This window comes from Sceloporus undulatus, chromosome 6, assembly GCF_019175285.1.
Source record: "Sceloporus undulatus isolate JIND9_A2432 ecotype Alabama chromosome 6, SceUnd_v1.1, whole genome shotgun sequence".
NCBI lineage: Eukaryota > Metazoa > Chordata > Lepidosauria > Squamata > Phrynosomatidae > Sceloporus > Sceloporus undulatus.
Window position 1 is genome coordinate 167,872,904 of NC_056527.1, and position 20,352 is coordinate 167,893,255.

Here is a 20,352-nt window from a genome sequence, read left to right on the forward strand (position 1 = left end):
CTCCGGATTCTTGGATGCATGCATCCATTTAAATAGCTACCTCCAAAGAGACCCGAAGCAGCTTTACAGTGGTACCTCGGGATACGAAATACCCAGGTTACGAAATTTTCGGGATAACGAAAAAATCCCATAGGGAAAATATGTTTTCAGGTTCGAATGTTTTTTTTTTCGGGTTACGAAAAAACTTTTGGTGCTTTTTTTTTTTTCGGCTTTGTTTTTCCGCACGGAATCGCGGCTTTTCCCCATTCAGCGCCTATGGCAATTTCGGCTTACGAAGGCTTTTCGGGTTACGAAAGCGGCCGCGTTACGAATTAAATTTCGTAACCCGAGGCCCACTGTATTTTGGCAGTCTGTAACAGGCCATATCTTCATTTTAGTTCAAATCTAAGAGGGGTTGGAATCCTAAAGAGGAGACTCCAAGTCAACAATCTTCACAGCTGCCATGAGAGACAACTTTCAGGCAATCTGCCAACAAAACTTGAAGCCCACCCTATAGACTCTCCTCCTACAGCGTTTGGCAACTTATCAAAAACAGCATCCTGCAATCTGCGAAGAATCCTTAGGGCTCTCCCTCAAAAAACCAGGACTGGTTTTGATGAAGTAGGGTTGCCATAGCGCCGCGGACCTCAAAAACCGGGAAAAATGTAGGACAAATTTTCAAATGTAGGACACAGTGTCCTACATTTGAAAATTCTGTCCTACATTTTCCCTGGCGATCGCGGCAGGGAGCGAAGGCCAAGCGGCGAGGAAAGCCGCCACTTAAGGAGGCTTTCCCTCCCCGCCTGGGCCCCAGGCCTCACCGCGATCGGAGGCCAGGATCGGGGCCTCCCCCATATCCTGGCCCCGGCTGGGACCAGGAAGGAGGGGAGGACGCCGGCGGCGATGGCCGCAGCCTCCCCTCGTTCCTGGCCCCCGCGTGGGACCAGGAAGGAGGGGAGGACGCCGGCGGCGTCGCGGGGGCCTCCCTGCGTTCCTGGCACCGGCTGGGACCAGAAGGAGGGGAGGACGCCAGCGCGATGGGCCGCAGCCTCCCCCTCGTTCCGGCCCCCGCTGGGACCAGGAAGGAGGGGAGGACCCGGCGGCGATGCGGGGGCCTCCCCTCGTTCCTGCCGCCGCTGGGACCAGAAGAAGGGGAGGAACGCCAGCGGCGATGGCCGAAGCCTCCCCTCGGTCCTGGCCACCGCTGGGACCAGGAAGGAAGGAGGACGCCGGCGGCGATCGCGGGGCCTCCCCTCGTTCCTGGCCCCGGCTGGGACCAGGAAGGAGGGGAGGACGCCGGCGGCGATGGCCGCGGCCTGTCCTCCTTCTTGCCCCGGCCTGGGACCAGGAGGAGGGGAGGAGCCTGCAGGATCGCCGCAGCCTCTCCTCGTTCCTGGCCCCAGTGAAGGCCCAGGAAGGAGGGAGGAGTCTGCAGGGAGGCGGAGAGATTGGCGCGGCTGCGCCCAAGAGGCGCCGCCTCCCTGCAGCCTCCTCCGCACCAGCCTCCGCTGCCTTCCTTTTCCTCCGCGCGGCCATGCGCAGGGGAGGAGGAGGAGGGACGAGGCCCCAGGGTTGCCCAGCAACCCCGCGCAACCGGGCTTTTCCGGTTTTTGTGGCTGCACACCTGCCGTGACCGGGCAGGTGCAGCCAAAACCGGGAAAAACCGGTTGCAAACCGGGTTATGGCAACCCCTAGATGAAGCAACCAGAGATCCAGAGCTTTGGTCAAAGAAGAGAACTGCTCACCAGGCACACCTCGCCCAGGCCATCCTGCCATGTAAGAAAAGCAGCCTTTCGCCTCGCATGTAGTCAACCCAACACAACTCAAGAGCTTCAGAACAAGTGTTGGAGCAATCTAGCCAGAAAAGACACAACGCGCATGGCTCTCGGCGCGCCCTCCTGTGGCGAGCATTGGGAAATGTGCTTGAATGCAGCCCAGGAGCCTAGTCCCGACTCCTTTGGCCAGAAGCGATGGCTCCAATGGTCTCCCTCCTGCGCAAGTGTACACACACACACACACACACACACACACACACACAAAATATTACATACTGGGTTATGTATACATATTAAGAATTGTATATAATACATACACATATGGATATGGACTGGTTGCGTACCTGTAACGGTATTTCTTCGAGTGGTCATCTGCAAATAACATACAAATGGGTTGTACTGCCGCCTGCGCAGTGCCTTCGGAAACTTCTGAATCACTAGGCAAAGTACCTTGGCAACATGTTGAAACTTTTTTGGCGGTAACACCGCCCATCCCCTATAAAACCTCCGTTCCCGCTCTTTTTCCCCAGTTCCGCAATTTTTCCGCCTATGTAGGCGACAAGAGAATGAGCCAATCTGAGCAGGACACTGAGGGGAGGATGGGCGGGATTTGTAGTATTCGCAGATGACCACTCGAAGAAATACGTTACAGGTAAGCAACCTGTCCTTCTTCTTCGTGGTCCTCTGCGAACATACAAATGGGTTTGAGACTGGCGAGCTAAGGTCAGTGGAGGGCGGGAGTGTCATGACACATGAAAGAACACCAATATAAATGGTACCAATAAAAAACAATGGAAAACCAAAACGTTTTACGGTTTGTTTATAAACTCTTAATAAAGAACATATCCCACCTCAAAGTGTAAGCCCCGAGTTTCGTGCTGTCAATTTTGAGTTCAGCGGTTAAGCTAAAGTCAATGCAGTCCTGACAGCAAAACAGCTCTCCCAAAGTAAGTCCCTTTTGGCTCTTGTGTCCAACCCATAATGCTTGATAAAGTTAAGGTGAGACATACAGCAGCCTTACGATTTCATCCAAAGGGACGCCGGACGAAAAGGCAGAAGAGGCCGATACTGCCCCTTGTGGTATGGGAGCGAACCCTAGCGGTAAAGGTTTGCCCAAGAGGTCATAGGACAGGACAAAGTTGTTGGAACCCCTTTGAGAGTCCTTTTGGGCCGAGACTTGGAGTCCCCTTCTTCGGTTCCGAGTAGCACTGGAACAGTCCTGTGGAACGGCTAGGTCTTAGTCCTATCTAAATAAAGCCAGGGCCCTACCGAACGTCAGGGTATGGAGGTCCCTCTCGACGTCGGTATCCGGCTTGGAGCCAAGGTAGGTAAAACATGTCCTGACACTGTGAAGGCCAGACAAACTTTGGGCAGAAGGTTACTGTCCTTCTGAGGACCACCTTGTCCGGTGGATCGTAAAAGGCTGGTCCCTGCCAAGCCACAAAGTGCACCCCCGCACGGCGGGCAGAGGTAATGCCACCAGAAAACCGTCTTCCATGTCAGAGTCTAATATCGTGGTGGCTAATGGCTCGAAAGGCTTGATGTTTAGGCCCCCGAGTACTATCGAGGCTCCAGGCGGAGTCGGCAAAGAGACCTGAGGGTGCAAATTATTACACTCCTTTTAGGAATCTTTTCACAAGGGATCTTTGAAAAATGAAGGGCCTGTCCCTCGAATTGAAAAAAGGAACAAAGCCGACAGGTAACACTTGGCGGACGTAGGCAGAGTCCCGCATCCGACTATGACATCAGAATTCGAGGACCAGGCGCTCGTTACCTGGTCCTGGTGAGAGTGCGCTGTCCTGACAGAACTGGAGAAACTTTTTTTTTTTCCATTTCAGGTCCTATGACTTTTCTGGGTGGCGGCTTCTGGGCTGCATAAATACTCTCCTACCGGGGCCCCGGCAACCCCTGCGCTAGGGACGGATTCTCCAAACCACCAGGGAAGGGTTTCCCTCGATGTCCGGGCGTGTCGGACCGCCCTCCCCTGGACTGTCCAGAAGGTCGGCCTGGGCCCCCCCCTCCCCCGAGCCCCGAAAAATGCTTGAGAAAGTGAAGAAGGCAGGGAAACCATGGTTGTGTTGGCCCCCAGGGCGGTATCAGGATCCGCGCGGCCGCCTCCGCGGTCCTTGGCTCTATCCCGGGTGATGAGCGGGAAGGGGGAAAGGCGTACAGCACTCCCTCCCGACCACCCGAACCCGAACGCACCTCCGAGGGAGCCATCGTTTGGCGCCTGAGCAGAACTGGGACATGAAGTTTGTACACGGTCGCAACAGTCTAACTGAGGAGTTCCCCTCTGGTAAGAGATCGTGTACTGTCTCTGGTGAGTCCTCCACTTCGTGGCAGGACGACGGAGACCTGCTGAGTAGTTCTGCCGTGAGAGTTTGGTGCCCGTAAATGTACTGCTTGAAGCATAAGTCCTCGGGTGATGCACCAGTCCCATATCCCGAGTATGTCCAGGAGGTGTGGGACCTGGTGCCTCCTTGTTTGTTTCAGTAGTACATCACCGTAGTGTTGTCTGTCCTGAGTTGATGACCTTGCCCTAGCAGGAAGACTCGAGCTTTCAGGGCCTTTTTTCCACCGCCACAATTCTAGCAGATTATGGAGTGTCCCCTTCGTCCCCGGGACCAGATGCCTTTGGCCCATAAGTCCAGACTGGGCTCCCCTCCTTCTTCGGATGCGTCTGGGTGAGCACCAGCTCTTGGCTGGGCACCGAAAAGGCTGCCGACGCAGATTTGCGGGAGTTGAGCCCACCAACAGAGGAGCGTGCGACAGTCTCGGGAGGTCAGCCGTGAGACGGGGTCCCCCTTCTCGGTCGAACACCGACAGACCATGACTGCAGAGGACGGGACCAAGCCTTGCCCACGTGTGACGAACGTCCGTCGACGCCATGTGCCCCAAGGCCCACCTGGAATGTCCTGCGGACTTGCCTCTGGCGTGGCAGCGGTTGACGGCTTTGAACCAGGCCTGAAAGCTGTCTGGAGGTAGGTATGCCATACAGTCGTTGGAGTCGGGATGGACCCTATGAATTTATCGTTTTGGTGGGAAGCAGCTGAGACTTTGTCGAGGTCTACAATTCCTAGTCCTTTAAGAGTCGGAGCGCCCTGAGGTGTTCCGGTGCATTCCTGAGGTGATGGGGAGACAAAGAGCCCATCCGTCCAGGTACGGAAGACTCTCATGCCCGGCGGGGAGATGAGATATCACTGGTGCCATGCACGTGGTGAAGGTACGAGGCCCGTAGATAGGCCCGAAGGGGAGGACTTTACCTGTAGACCCTTCCGTCCCGATGCGAAGGCCAGAACCTGCGGTGGGACTCCCAGATGCTTACTGGAAGAGCCGTCCTTTAGGTCGACGTTTGCAAACCACAGTCTGCTGCAAGAGAGGTAAGATAGAGGCTAGCCGTTCCATTCGAAGCGGCTATAAGACAGGTAAGTGTTCAGTTGTCTAAGGTCCAATATGGGCTAACCCCTCCATCAGCTTAGGAACAGTGAAATACGGGAAAAAAAGCATCCGGTTATGTCACCTGTTTCGACAGGAGAATGGCTTCCTTTTCAAGAAGGGTGCGCTTCGTCGAGAGGGGTCCTGAGGGGATGTGGACAGGGTAGCCTCCAGTTGTGGGAGCTCTTGATTCGAGGGCATAACCCCTTCAGCGAGGGGGCCCAAGATTGTGGTAATGGAGGCCCCCAAGTGGTGACAAGGGCCTCACGCCGTCAAGGAAGACGGGAGAGAGGGAGCGACGGGTACGCCTGCCGTCTCTTCCGGTTCTTTTCTTGTTTTGGTCTGATCCTGCCTCCTATATTCTTTTTGTATTTAGACCCCCGACCCGACGGCCCGAGGAGGAAGAGGATTGAGATGGAAATCGTTGCCCCGGACTGGTCCTGGCGTTGGAATGGGCCGGTCCTTGTTGAAGGGCCTCTGGCCCTGGCCATACCACTCTGGCGCCACACCGTGAACCTTGTTGCGGAAGATACTGGGGGGAGAGACAGATCCGTTCTTTTTTTGCCCGCGGTCCTCATCCTATACCTTGAGTGAGTCCTCTCATCGGTTTCGCGATGGAAGAGGCCTTCTTCATCGAAGGCATGCTCCTCATGTCGTGCGGGCGTTCTGGTTCAGTCCGACGACCCGTACCACCAAGCGGTCTATCGAGTGCTATGCAGCCTGCCATAGACTGCAGAGCAGTCGAGCATGCCTGGCCGAGGTGATAATCCAGCCCCGATCGAATGGGCCCGCATCGCGGACCTCTGGAGAATTGCCTGGGAGTCATCCGGTAGATCCTGGTACAAGGGGGAGACTCTCCATTAGCCACTGTTATAAGCCCCATGCATGCTTGTAGTTGCAACCCGCTGCCCAGAGCCGATGAGAAGTAGCCCTTTTTAGCCAAAGCGTCCAATCTTTTTGCCCTCTGTCTGAGGGCATCAGAGAGGCCTCGGGGTTGATGCTCGCTGGGATCCCTCTTACCAATGGCTGAATTTGTTTAGGATGTCCGAACACCCATGACGGGGTAGCTGAGCCGATCCTGTAGAGAGACTCCACCTTTCTTTGTTTGATAGTCGATGAGGGGGCCTTCCCAGGAGCGCCTGGCCACTTCTCCAGCGAAGGGGGAGAGGAATCACCGGTGGGTTCTGCAGCCTTACCGGGACCCCCGCTCTCAATCGGGTCAGATGCTTCGTCTTCAACCTTGGGAGTCTCTAATGTCAGAGCATTAGACATCTTTATGACGGCTCGCAAAGGTCCCCGACACATCCGACCGGTGAGACGGCCCCCAGGCTGGGCGAAGTCCTGAGAGATGACTGATAGTCTCTTCCCCTGGAGGATGAGAATCGCCCCTGGGGCGATAACGGGGTCCGGGATGATGTTTCATCGCTCCGATCAAGTTCCACGACCCTCCAGATGGTGGAGCCTCCACCCGGCCGAGTGAAAAGTCGATCCCCTGGAGGGTCTGGAAACAGCCCTTGGTCTGGGCCTTCGTTCCCGAGGTTTTGAAAAAGAGAGTCCTTCATCACTCGGGGACCAGTTTGTAATATCTGTCAGTCCTCCGTGTCGTAGTAATCTACTCCGGTTCCCTTCTCGAGATGCGATGGAGAGCCACTCGACGGTGCGAGTCGGCATTGAGTAAGCGAGCGGCGGTCCTCTCTAGACTGACAGAGATACAGGCCCGGAAGCTGGTCGGACCTCAGTGGTGACTCAAAGCGGTGATCGGAGCGGCGAACTCAGTTTGAGGATACCCTGGAAGCAAGTTCCAGATGCCGTGATGCCATCCGGGGCTGAGGTCGTCCATCGGCACCCGGCGATCTCCGATGTGTCTGCGCACTCCGATCAGGATCTGGGCGCCTTACTGGCACCTCTACGTTGCTGTCCGTAGACCCGATCTTCGCTCGTCCCTGGGACCGGCCGCTTTGCCGAATGCTCTCTCCCCCCCCCTCGAAAGAGGAGTGCGGGGTCCTCTTTGGATGTGGAAGAGCCCGCCGTCTTAGCGGTGACCTGGTTTTTGCGCCGGAGGGTGTCCAAGCCTTGGTGGCCGAAGAGCCCGAGTGAAACCCGCTTTCGAGGTGGAGGAAGTGGGTGACTTTCGGGACAGAGGATCTTCGAGGCCCCCTTAAGGGCGCTCGAGTCCTTCGCCGCATCACACCCTCTTGGGCCTTTTCCTTGTGTTTTTTGTCCTTCCTTCGAAGGTCAAGAGACGCTCTCCCGATGGGCCCTGTCCGGGGGCCGGGGCGGCAGTCCCGCCCCGGTGTTCATCTGAAGCTCCTGGGTTGGAGCTTCGCGACAGTTGGCAGGGGGTCCCCGCGATGAAAGGAGCCCCCACAGAACATTGCCCCGATATGAAGACCTGGTATATATTTCGCCTTCAATCTGGTCTCCCCCGATTCTTCTCGCCCTAGGGGTTAGGGACTTACAGAGAGCACAAGAAGCTGGAATGTGCGTCCTCTCCCATGCAAAAGACAGGACAATGGGGATCCTGGGCCCAGGGATCTTACCCCCACACACGGAGCACTTTTTTGAGGGCACCGATGGCCATGATCCGGAAAGCGAAGTCACGGCGGTCCGAGTGGCAACGAGCGAGGGGACAAGCCGAGGGTAGAAGGTGCGAGGTCTACAGTCCGAGTCCGTAAGCCAAAAGCATCTGTGGGCAGGCAGAGAAGAGTCAAAAACGGTCCCGAGTCAATATCCAGTGATTCCTCCTAAACGAGTCAAAGAGCGAAGTTTCCTAGTGGCAGCTAACTGCGGCGAAAAAGGAACTGGGGAAAGAGCGGAACGAGTTTTATAGTGATGGGCGGGTTACCGCCAAAAGTTTCAACATGTTGCAAAGTGTACTTTTGCCTATGATTTCCCTGAGTTCCCGAAGGCACTGCGCATGCGCAGTACACCCCATTTTTATAGTCGCAGAGACCACGAAGAAAAATAATTATATATGATGTGTGTGTATATTATATATATATACATATACACACATACAGAAGATTACATACACACGGTTTTATAAAGTTATATATATATATAGTCCACCTACACGGCATCACACACAAACAAATAATACAAAGGTTTTAGAACACACAAACACATAAATTATGGTCTTGAAGGACACTTCCCTCATCCTCACAAGGCCAGCCTGGGAAGGGACGTACACAAACAAGGACAGTACTTGCCCATTAGGGAATCACTTGCCCATAGGGATTTGCTGCCCATAGGAAATAATGAGATTGCTTGCCCATAGAGAAGCATTGGAATTGCTTCCCATAGGACGTATGGAGATTCCTTACCCATAGACAATCCATGTGCAATTGCTTGCCCATAGGAATCATTGAGATGCTTCCCCATAGAGAATCATTGGATGCTTGCCCATGGAACCATTATATTCTTCATGACGTATTTTCCTCCTGCCCAAGAAGCTTCCTAACCCATAGATCTTGCCCAAGATTGCTTGCCCCATTGCCCAGAATCAGTGGAGATTGCTTGCCCCTTAGGAACTAGTATTTCCTGCCCATAGGAATCATAGATTGCTGCCCATAGATTAATGGAGATTGCTTTCCCATTGAGAACATGGAGATTGCTTGCCCTTAGGAAACATGGAGTTCCTCCCATAGGACATGAATTGCTTGGCCCATAGAATCATGAGAGTCTTTTGCCCATAGGAATCCCATGGCGAGATTGCTTGCCCTTAGGAACATAGTATTGCCTGCCCCATAGGAACATAGATTGCTTGCCATAGGAAATAATTGAGAGCTTGCCCATACGACATTGGAGATTGCTCCCTGCCCCCCATGAACATTGGAGATGCTTGCCCATAAGGAATCATTGGAGATGCTTGCCTCATGAAAATGGAGATTGCTTGCCCATGAGATCAAGAATTGCTTGCCCATAGAGAATCCCCATTCGGAGATTGCTTGCCCATAGGAAATATGGATAGTGCTTGCCCTATATTTTCTTCCTATGAGAATCATTGGAGATTCTTGCCCCAGAAATATGGATTCTTGCCTCAAGAATAATTGGTAGATTGCTTGCCCTTAGGAACATAGATTTACCTCCCTAGGGAACAAACAAATTGCTTGCCCTAGGAAATACTGGAGATGCCTTGCCCTAGAGAATCATTGGAGATTGCTGCCCTTAGGGAAACATATATTTCCCTGTCCCTCATAGGGAACATAAGAAATTGCTTGCTCTTAAGGAAATAAGGAGATGTGCTTGCCCATAGAATCATTGGAGTTGCTTGCCCTTAGGGAACATAGTATTTCCCTGCCCTAGGGAACAGAAGAATTGCGTCCCATAGGAAATCGTAATTCTGCTTGACTGTATTCCCTTTCCTGCCCATAGGACATTTTGCTTCCTTAGATTGTCTTGCCCTTATTGGGATTCTCCCTTAACATAGTATTCCTGCCCTAGGAACATAAAATTGCTGCCCATAGAAATAATGGAGATTGCTTGCCCTTTGCTAGTTTTACCTTCCCATGGTACTGATTGCTTGCCCTCTTGGAACATAATAACTTCTTGCCCATAGAGAATCATTGGAGATTGCTTTGCCCCTTTTTTTTTTTTTTTTTTTTTTTTTTTAGCCTTGGTAACATAGTTGTGCTTTCCTGCCCATAGGAACATAGAAATTGCTTGCCCATAGGAATATAATTCTTTCCCTTACTGTTTCCCTGCCCATGACTGTTGCTTGCCCATAGAAATAATGGAGATTGCTTCCCGTAGGAACATAGTATTTCCCTGCCCCTAGGAACATAGAAATGCCTTGCCCATAGGAAGAGCGCCCATATTGCTTGCCCTAGGGACTATTATTTACCTGCCCAGGGAAACATAAGAAATTGCTGACCATAGGAAATAATGAGAGTGCTTGCCCATAATAGAATAGTTGAGATTGGCGTGCCCTTAGGAAAACATAGTAATTTACCTGCCATAGGGAAACATAAGAAATATTGCTTGTCCATAGGAGGTATGGAGATTGCTTGCCGATAGATTATCATGGGAGATTGCTTGCCTTAGGAAAACAATAAGTAATTTAACTGCCATAGAGAATCTTGGAGATTGCTTGCCCTAGGAAATAATGGAGATTGCTTGCCCATAAGAGAATCTTGGAGATTGCTTGCCCTTAGGGAAACATAGTATTTACCTGCCCCATAGGGAAACATAAGAATTGCTGGCCCATAGGAAATAATGGAGATTGCGTGGCCCATATAGATCATTGAGATTGCTTGCCGTAGGGAAACATAGTTTCCCTGCCCATAGGGAAACATAAGAAATTGCTGGCGCCATAGGAAGTAATGGAGGTTGCTTGCCCATAGAGAAATCAATTGGAGAGTGCTTGCCATAGGAAGTAATGAGATTGCTTACCCACAGAATCATTGGAGATTTGCTTGCCCTTAGGGAACATATGAGTATTTACCTTTCCTGCCCATAGGGAAACATAAGAAAACTTGCTGGCCCATAGGAAATAATGGAGATTGCCTTGCCCATAGATTATCATGGGAGATTTGCTTGCCCTTAGGGAAAACATAGTAGTTACTGAACTGCCCATAGAGAATCATTGGAGATTGCTTGCCCAGGAAAGTAATGGAGATGCTTGCCCATAGAGAATCATGGGAGATGCTTGCCCATAGGGAAACAAAGTAAGTTCCCTACCATAGGGAAACAAAAGAAATGCTGGCCCATAGGAATAATGGCGATTGCGTGCCTTAGGGAAACTAGTAGTTACCTGCCCATAGGAAACATAAGAAAGTGCTTGCTCTAGAAAGTAAGGGAGATTGCTGCCCTTAGGGAAACATAGGAATTTCCCTGGCCCTAGGGAAACAATAAGAAATTGCTGGCCCATAGGAAATAATGAGATTGCTTGGCCCATAGAGAAAATTGGAGATTGCTTGCCGTAAGGGAAACATAGTAAATTTACCTGCCCATAGGGAAACATAAGATTGATTGCCCATAGGAATAATGAGATTGCTTGCCCATAGAGAATCAGGGAGAATGCTTGCTCAATAGGAAAATATGGAGATTCTTCCCCATAGGGAATCATTTTGAGATTGCTTTGCTTGCCTTAGGGAAACAAGTATGTTAACTGCCATGAAGGGAAACATAAAGAATTGCTTGCCCATAGGAACATAATGGAGATTGCGTTCCCATAAGATTATCATGGAGATTGCTTGCCGTAGGAAACATAGTAATTTAACTGCCCGTACAGAATCTTGGAGGAGGCTTGCCCATAGAAATAATGGAGGATTGCCTTTGCCATATAGAATCAGTGGAGATTGCGTGCCCCTTAGGGAAACATAGTAGTTACCTGCCATAGGGAAACATAAGAAATTGCTGGCACTAGGAAATAATGGAATGCTTGCATAGAGAATCATTGGAGTTTGCTTGCCCTTAGGGAAACATAGTATTTCCTGCCCTAGGGAAACAGAAGAAATTGCTGGGGGGGGGGGCCCATAGGAAATAATGGAGATTGCTTGCCCATAAGAATCATGGGAGATGCTTGCCCCATAGGACATAAGGGAGATTGCTTTGCCATAGAGAAGCACGGGAGAGTGCTTGCCCTTAGGGAAACTAGTATTGATCTGACCTTAGGGAAACATAAGAAATTGCTTGGCCCATAGGAAAATCACGGAGATTTGCGTGCCCATAGAAGAATCATGGAGATTGCTTGCATTTAGGAAACATAGTATTTCCCTGGCCCATAGGGAAACATAAGAAATGGGCTTGCCCTAGGAATAATGGAGATTGCTTGGCCCTTATGGAAACAGAGTATTTACCTCCGCTAGGGAAACATAAGAAATTTGCTTGCCCTAGGAAATAAGGAGATTGCTTGCCAAGAGAATCATTGGAGAGTGTTGCCCTTAGGGAAACATAGTATGTCCCTGCCCATAGGGAAACAATAAGAAATTGCTTGCCCATAGGAAATAATGGAGATTTCGTGCCCATAGAGAATGTTGGAGTTGGCTTGCCCTTAAGGGAAACATAGTATTTTTACCTGCCATAGGGAAAACATAAAGAAATTGCTTGCCCATAGGAAAGAATGGAGTTGCTTGCCCTTAGGGAAACAATGTTTAGCTGCCCATGGGAAACAGAAGAATTGCTGCCCATAGAAATAATGGAAATTGCTTGCCTAGAGACATGGGATGCTGTGCCCTGAGGGAACATAGTATTTCCCTGCCATAAGGGAAACATAAGAATTGCTTGCCCATAGGAAATAGATGAAGTTTGCTTGCCGTAGAGAAGAATTGGAGATGGCTGCCCTTAGGGAAACATAGTAATTTAACTGCCATGGGCAACATTAGAGAATTGCTTGCCCATAGAATAATGGAGATTGCTTGCCATAGAGATCTTGGAGATTGCTTGCCCATAGAGAATCATTGGAGATTGCTTGGCCCTTAGGGAAACATAGTATTTACCTGCCGCATAGGGAAACAAAGAAATTGCTTTGCCCATAGGGGAAATAATGAAGTTTGCTTGCCGATAGAGAATCATTGGAGATTGCTTGCCCTTAGGGGAAACATAGTATTTACCTGCCCATAGGAACATAAGAAATTGCTTGCCCATAGGAAATAATGGAGATTGCTTCCCCTAGGGAAACATAGTAGTTCTGCCCATAGGGAAAACATAAGAAATTGCTTCCCATAGGAAATAATGAAGATTGCTTGCCCATAGGGATCATGTGAGATTGCTGGCCCATAGGAATATGGAGTTGCCTTGCCCATAGGGGAATCATTTGAGATTGCTGCCCTTAGTGAAACATAGGTAATTTTACCGGCCCATAGGGAAACATGAATTGCTTGCCAATAGGAAGTAATGGGATTGCTTGCCAGAGAAGCATTGGAGATTGCGTGCCCGAGGGAACAGAGTATTTAACTGCCCATAGGGAAACTAAGAAATTGCGGGCCCCATAGAAGAATGGAAGATTTGCTTGCCCATAGAGAAATCTTGGAGATTCTTGCCCTTAGGGAAAGCATAGTATTTACTTGCCCATAGGTAAACATAAGAAATTGCTTGCCCATAGGAAATAATGAGATGTGGCTTGCATAGAGATCATTGGAGAATTGCTTTCCCATAGAAATAATGGAGATTGCCTTTACCCATAGAGAATCTTGAGATTGCTTGCCCAGAGGAAATAATGGAGATTGCTTAACCCATAAGAATCATTGGAGATTGCGTGCCCTTAGGGAAACATAGTATTTACCTGCACATAGGGAAACATAAGAAATTGCTTGCAAATAGGAAATAATGAGATGGCTTGCCGCATAGGAAATCATGTTGAGATTGCTTGCCCTTAGGGAAACATGTATTTACCTGCCCATAGGAAACATAAGAAATTGCAGTGGCCAGTAGGAAATAATGAGAATTGCTTGCCGATAGATTATCATGGGAGAAATTGGTTTCTGCCCTTAGGAAAACAATAGTATTTAACTGCCCCATAGAGAATCATTGGAGATTGCTTGCCCATCGGAAATAATGGAGATTGCTTGCACAGAGAGAATCATTGGATATTGCTTGCCCTTAGGGAAACATAGTATTTACCTGCCCATAAGGGAACATAAGAAAGTGCTGGCCCATAGGAAAATAATGGAGATTGCTTGCCCATAGAGAATCATGGGGAGATTGCGTGCCCTTAGGGAAACATAGTATTGTCCCTGCCCATTGGGAAACTAAGAATTGCTGGCACCATAGGAGGAATGAGGTTGCTTGCCCATAGAGAATCATTGGAGATTGCTTGCCCATAGAAATAATGAAGATTGCTTCCAATTGAATCATTTGAGAGTTTGCTTGCCCTTAGGGAACATGTATTTACCTGCCCATAGTGAAAATAAGACATTGGGTGGCCCATAGGAAATAAGGGAGAATTGCTTGCCCATAGATTATATGGGAGATTGCTTGCCCTTAGGAAACATAGTAGTTAAAACTGGCCCATAGAGAATCATTGGAGATTGCTTGCCCATAGGAAGTAATGGAAGAATTGCTTGCCCAGAGAGAATCATTTGGAGATTGCGTGCCCATAGGAAAATAGTATTTCCCTGCCCATAGGAAACAAGAAATGCTGCCCATAGGAAATAATGGAGATTGATTGCCCTAGGGGGTGGGGGTTGGGGGGTGGGGGTGGGGGGGGGGGGGGGGGGGGGGGGGGGGGGGGGGGGGGGGGGGGGGGGGGGTGGGGGGGTGGGGGGGGGGGGGGGGGGGGGGGGGGGGGGGGGGGGGGGGGGGGGGGGGGGGGGGGGGGGGGGGGGGGGGGGGGGAAAAAAAAAAAAAAAAAAAAAAAAAAAAAAAAAAAAAAAAAAAAAAAAAAAAAAAAAAAAAAAAAAAAAAAAAAAAAAAAAAAAAAACCCCACCCCAAACAACCCCCCCCCCCCCCCCCCCCACCCCCAACACCCCACCCCCCACCCCCCCCCCCCCCCCCCCCCAAACACCCACCCCCCCCCCCAACCCCCCCCCCCCCACCCCCCACCCACCCCCCCCCCCCCCAACCCCCCAACCCCCCCCACCCCACCAACCACCCCCAAACCCAACCCACCCCCCCCACCCCCACCCCCCCCCCCACCAACCACCCCCCACCCCCCCCAACCCATAGTATTTACCTGCCATAGTGAAACATAAGAATTGCTTGCTCTTAGGAAATAATGGAGATTGGCTTGCCCTTAGGGGAAACATAGTATTTTCCCCCTGCCCATAGGGAAACATAGAAATTGCTTGCCCTAGGAAATAATGGAGATTTCTTGCCCATAGAGAATAGTGGAGATTGCTTGCCCTTAGGGAAAACATAGTAGTTTACCTGCCCATAAGGGAAAATAAGAAATTTCTTGGCCCATAGGAATAAGGAGTGGCTTGCCCATAGAGAATCATGGGAGAATGCGTGCTCATAGAAATAATGGAGATTGCTTGGCCGCATAGGAATCATTTGAGATTGCTGTGTGCCTTAGGGAAACATAGTAATTTTACACTGCCCATAGGGAAAACATAAGAAATTGCGTGCCCATAGGAAATAATGGAGATTGCTTGCCATAGATTACATGGAGTTGCTTGCCTTAGGGAAACAGAGTAATTTACTGCCCTTAGAGAATCATGGGAGATTGCTTGCCATAGAAATAATGGAGATTGCTTGCCATAGAGAATAAATGGGAGATTGCTTGCCCTTAGGGAAACTAGTATTTACCTGCCCAGAGGGAAACATAAGAAATGGCTTGCCCATAGGAATAAGGAGATTGCTTGCCCATAGAGGAATCATGGGAGAATGCTTGCTCATAGGAAATAATGGAGATTGCTTGCCCATAGGGATGCATTTGAGATTGCTTGCCCTTAGGGAAAACATAGTATTCTACCCCTGCCCATATGGAAACATAGAAAATTGCGTGCCTAAATAAATAAATAAAAAACCATAGGAAATATGGAGATTGCTTGCCCATAGATATCCATGGGAGAGGCTTGCCCTTAAGGGACAGAGTATTTAACTGGCCCGTAGAAGAATCATTGGAGATTCTTGCCCATTAAGGATAATGGAGAGTGCTTGCCATAGAGAATCATTGAGATTGCTTGCCCTTAGGGAACATAGTATTTACCGCTGCCCTAGGGAAAATAACAAATTGCTGGCACATAGAAATAATGGAGATTGGCTTGCCATAGAGAATCAGTGAGATTGCTTGCCCTTAGGAAACATAGGATTTCCCTGCCCATAGGGAAACAGAAGAAATTGCTGGCCCATAGGAAAATAATGGAGATTGCTTGCCCATAAGAAGCATGAGATTGCTTGCCCATAGGACGAGGAGATTGCTTGCCCCATAGAGAAAGCACTGGGAGATTTCATTCCCTTAGGGAAACATAGTATTTAGCTGAACTTAGGGAAACAGAAGAAATTTTGCTTGCCCATAGGAAATCACGGAGATTGCTTGCCCATGAGAGAATCTTGAGATTGCTGCATTTAGGGAAACCATAGTATTTCCCGGCCCAGAGGGAAACATAAGAATTGCTTGCCCAGAGGAAATAAGGGAGATTCTTGCCTTAGGAAACAGAGTATTTACCCTGCCCATAGGGAAACATAAGAAATTGGCTTGCCCATAGGAATAATGGAGAGGGCTTGCCCATAGAGAAGCTTGGAGATTGCTTGCCTTAGGAAACCTAGTAAGTTCCCTGCCCATAGGGAAACATAGAACTTGCTTGCATAGGAAATAATGGAGATTGCTTGGCCCATAGAGAGAATAATTGAGTTTGGCTTGCCCTTAGGAAACATAAGTATTTACCTGCCATAGGGAACATAAGAATTGGCTTCCCATAGGAAATAATGGAGATTTTCTTGCCTTAGGGAAACATAGTTATTTCCCTGCCCATAGGGAAAAATAAGAAATTGCTTGTGCCCAGGAGGAAATAATGGAGATTGCTTGACCGTAGAGAATCTGGGAGATTGCTTGCCCTTAGGGAAAACATTATTTCACTGGCCCATATGGAAACATAGAAATTGGCTTGCCCATAGGAAATAATGAAGTTTTGCTTGCCGATAGAGAATATTGGAGATTGCCTTGCCCTTAGGGAAACATAGTATTTAACTAACTTCCATAAGGGCACAGTAGAGAGTGCTTGCCAGAGGAAATAATGGAGATGCTTGCCCAATAGAGAATCATGGAGATTGCGTGCCATAGAGAATCAGTGGGAGATTCTGGCCCGTAGGGAAACATAGTAGTTACCTGCCCATAGGGAAACATAAGAATGCTTGCCCCATAGGAATAATGAAGTTGTGCTTGCCGAGAGAGAATCATTGGAAGAGTGCTTGCCCTTAGGGAAACATAGTATTTACCGTCCCTAGGGAAACATAAGAAAATTTGCTGCCCATAAAGAAAGAATGGAGAATTGCTTGCCCTTAGGGAAACAAGTATTCCCTGCCATAGGGAAACATAAGAAATTGCCTTGCCATAGGAATAATGAAAGAATTGCGTGCCCATAGGGAATCATTGAGATTGCTTGCCCATAGAAATAATGTGATTGCTTGCCCAGAGGGAATCATTTGAGATTGCGGGCCCTTAGGGAACATAGTATTTACCTGCCCATAGGGAAACATAAGAAATTGCTTGCCCATAGTAAGTAATGGAGATTGCTTGCCATAGAGAATCAGGGGAGATTGCTGGCCCGTAGGGCAGCTGTCTCAAATAGTGGGGCGGGCCCCCCAGGGGGGGCGTGAGGCTCCGTAAAGGGGGGGCGCGAGCTCTGTTATGCAGAGGTGGTACGTAATAGCAATTTTATAGACAGATGATAAACGATTTACAGCGGGCGGGGGGCACGAATGTTTTCTTCTCTAGGGGGGGCATGACAGAATAATTGAAAGCACTGCTTAGGGAAACATAGGTATGTTAACTGCCCAATAGGGAAACATTAGAATTGCTGGCCATAGGAATAAGGGAGATTGCTGTGCCATAGAGAATCATTGGATTGCTTCCCATGGCTCTTGGTTCTTCTAGGGAACAATATTTTACCTGCCCATGATCGGTTCTTTCCCCATAACTAATGAATTGCTTGCCCATTAGTAAGTAATTTGGCCCTTAGACCTTTTTCCTGCCCTGTCCTAGCCTCTTGCCATAGATATAATGGAGATTGCTTGCCCATTGAGAAATCATGAATGCTTTCCCCTAGAAACATAGTTATTTCCTGCCCATCGGAAACATAGAATTGCTGCCCATGGAACATAAATGCGCCCGAGATTGCTTCCCTATCGAATCATGGAGATTGCTTGCCCTTAGGGAAACCTAGTATTTCCTGCCCATAGGGCAAACATAAGAAATTGCTTGCCCATAGAATAATTGAGATTGCTTGCCCATACAGATATCATTGGCAGATTGTTGCCCCATGAGGACTCATGAGATTGCTTGCCCATTAGAGAATCATTGAGATTGCTTGCTCATAGGACTAATGGAGTTGCTTGCCCATAGGACATAAAGCCCCAGACTTGCTTCCGCCCATTAGGAACAAATGCTTGCCCCATAGGAAATATGGAGATTGCTGCCCATAGGAATATATCGGAGTTGCTGCCTCATAGCGAATCTTGGAGATTGCTTGCCCTAGGACTAATGGATCTTGCCCATAGAGATCATGGAGATGCTTCCCTTAGGGCAACATAGTATTTACCTGCCCATTTGGGAAACATCCTTATTGCATATTGTTCTTGCCCAAGGATCCATTGGAGATTGCTTGCCCTTGCTTTTCCCTGCCCATAGAAACATGACATTGCTGCTCTTAGGAATAATGGATGCTTGCCCATAGAGAATCATTGGAGATTTCTTCCCTTAGGAACCCTTAGATTCCCTGCCCATAGGGAAACATTAAGAAATTGCTTGCCCATAGGAATAATGGATTTGCTGCCCTTAGGGACCCCAAAAACTAGTATTACCTGCCCATAGGAAAACATAAGAAATTTGCTTGCTCTCTAGGAAATACTGGAGATTGCCTGCCTCGAGGAATAATTGGCGATTGCTTCCCTAGAAACATAGTATTCCCTGCACATGGAAACATCAGAATGCTTGCCCATAGGAAATAATGAGATTGCTCCCTGCCCCCCTTAGGCCCCGAACATTCTGCCTACTTTTACCTGCCCATAGGGAAACATAAGAATTATTGCTCCCATAAAAATTAATGGATTGCTCTGCCCCATAGAATCATTGAGATTGCTTGCCCTTAGGGAAACATATTTCCCTGCCCATAGGGAAACTAAGAATTGCTTGCCCCATAGGAAAACTGGAGATTGCTTGCCCTTAGGAAATCGTATTTCCCTGCCCCTAGGAAACATAAGAATGCTTGCCCATAGGAAATAATGGAGCCCATTGCTTGCCCTTAGGTAACATAGTATTTCCCTTGCCATAGGAAACATGAAACTTTGTCTGCCCATCGGAAATAATGAGATTGCTGCCCTTAGAAAACATGGTATTTTTCCTTGCCCATTAGGACCTGAATTTCACTATCTGGAGATTGCTTGCCCATAGAGAATCATTGAGATTGCTGCCCATAGGAAGTAGGGAGGTTGCTTGCCATAGAGAATCATTAGAGATTGCTTGCCCTTAGGGAACATAGTATTTACCCCTGCCCATAGTAAACAGAAGAAATTGCTTCCAGAGGAAAATAAAAAAGGAAGGAAGGAAGGAGAGGAGGGCAAGGGAAGGGGATTAGGATTATAAAAGGGGGAAAGGAGCCCTCGCAAGGAAGGAAGGAAGGAAGGAGCCCTTTCGCTTTCGCTTCAGGCGCAAAGGCTGCCAGGTGAAGGCGGAGAGGGGCTTTTGGGGGGATTGGTGCAACCCCCCCTTTTTAAAATGTCCTCCCCCATCTATTCTTCCTTTCCATTTCCCTCTTTCCTTTCTTCTCCCTTCCCTTTTTCCTTTCCTTTTCCTTTCTCTCCCCTTCCTTTCCTTTCCTTCTCTTCCTTTCCCTTTCCCCTTTCCCCTTCCTTTCCTTTCCTTTCCTTTCCCTTCCCTTCCTTTCCTTTCCTTTCCCTTTCTCTTTCCCTTTCTCTTTCCCTTTCCCTTCCTTTCTCCCGGATTCTTTCCCAATGCGTTTCCACCTTTTCAAAGAAACATCTGGATTTGGGCTGTATGTCTCTCTCCTTTCTCTCCCGAAAGAGCAGCCTACCCAGGACTACTAGTGCTAACACTACTACTACTACTAATTATTATTATTATTATTATTATTATTATTATTATTATTATTATTATTATTATTGTGTTTATTTATACCCCACCTTCCTCCCAGTACAGGGACTCAAGGCAACTTCCTTCCTTCCTTCCTTCCTTCCTTCCTTCCTTCCTTCCTTCCCATCTCTTCCTTCTTTTCCTTCACCAGATTCTTTCCCAACTCGTTTCCGCCTCTCCAAAGAAATTTGCGGATTTCAGGGGGGTATTGCACCTCCTTTTCTGTCTCCAAAACGTGCTCTTCCCCGGAACTTCCCTTCTTCCCTTCCCTTCCTTCCTTTTTCCGGATTCCTACCCAACCCCTTTCCGCCTGGATTTGGTGTCTGTGTGTACCCCCTTTTTCTTCCCGAAACAGCGGCTTTCCCAGGACTTCTTCTTTTCCTTTCCCTCCCTCCTTCCCTCCTTTTCCTCTTCCTTCCCTTCTCAAGGATTCTTTCCCAATGCCTCTCCAAAGAAATTTCCCAGTTTGG

At 49.0% G+C, this 20,352-nt stretch overlaps 1 protein-coding gene across 2 annotated transcripts in view; it reads right to left on the bottom strand.

Annotated features, from left to right (window-relative positions):
• LOC121934450 (gonadotropin-releasing hormone II receptor-like) overlaps window positions 1-20,352 on the bottom strand; it is a 65,235-nt gene that overhangs the window by 9,996 nt on the left and 34,887 nt on the right. The window contains exon 1 of one of the 2 annotated variants that reach the window (XM_042474973.1): window positions 1,725-1,742. The exons of the other annotated variant lie outside the window; for it this stretch is intronic. The gene's annotated coding sequence lies outside the window, so the exon portion shown is untranslated. Of the gene's footprint in view, window positions 1-1,724; window positions 1,743-20,352 lie in introns of those variants that run through there. 2 annotated transcript variants of the gene reach the window in all.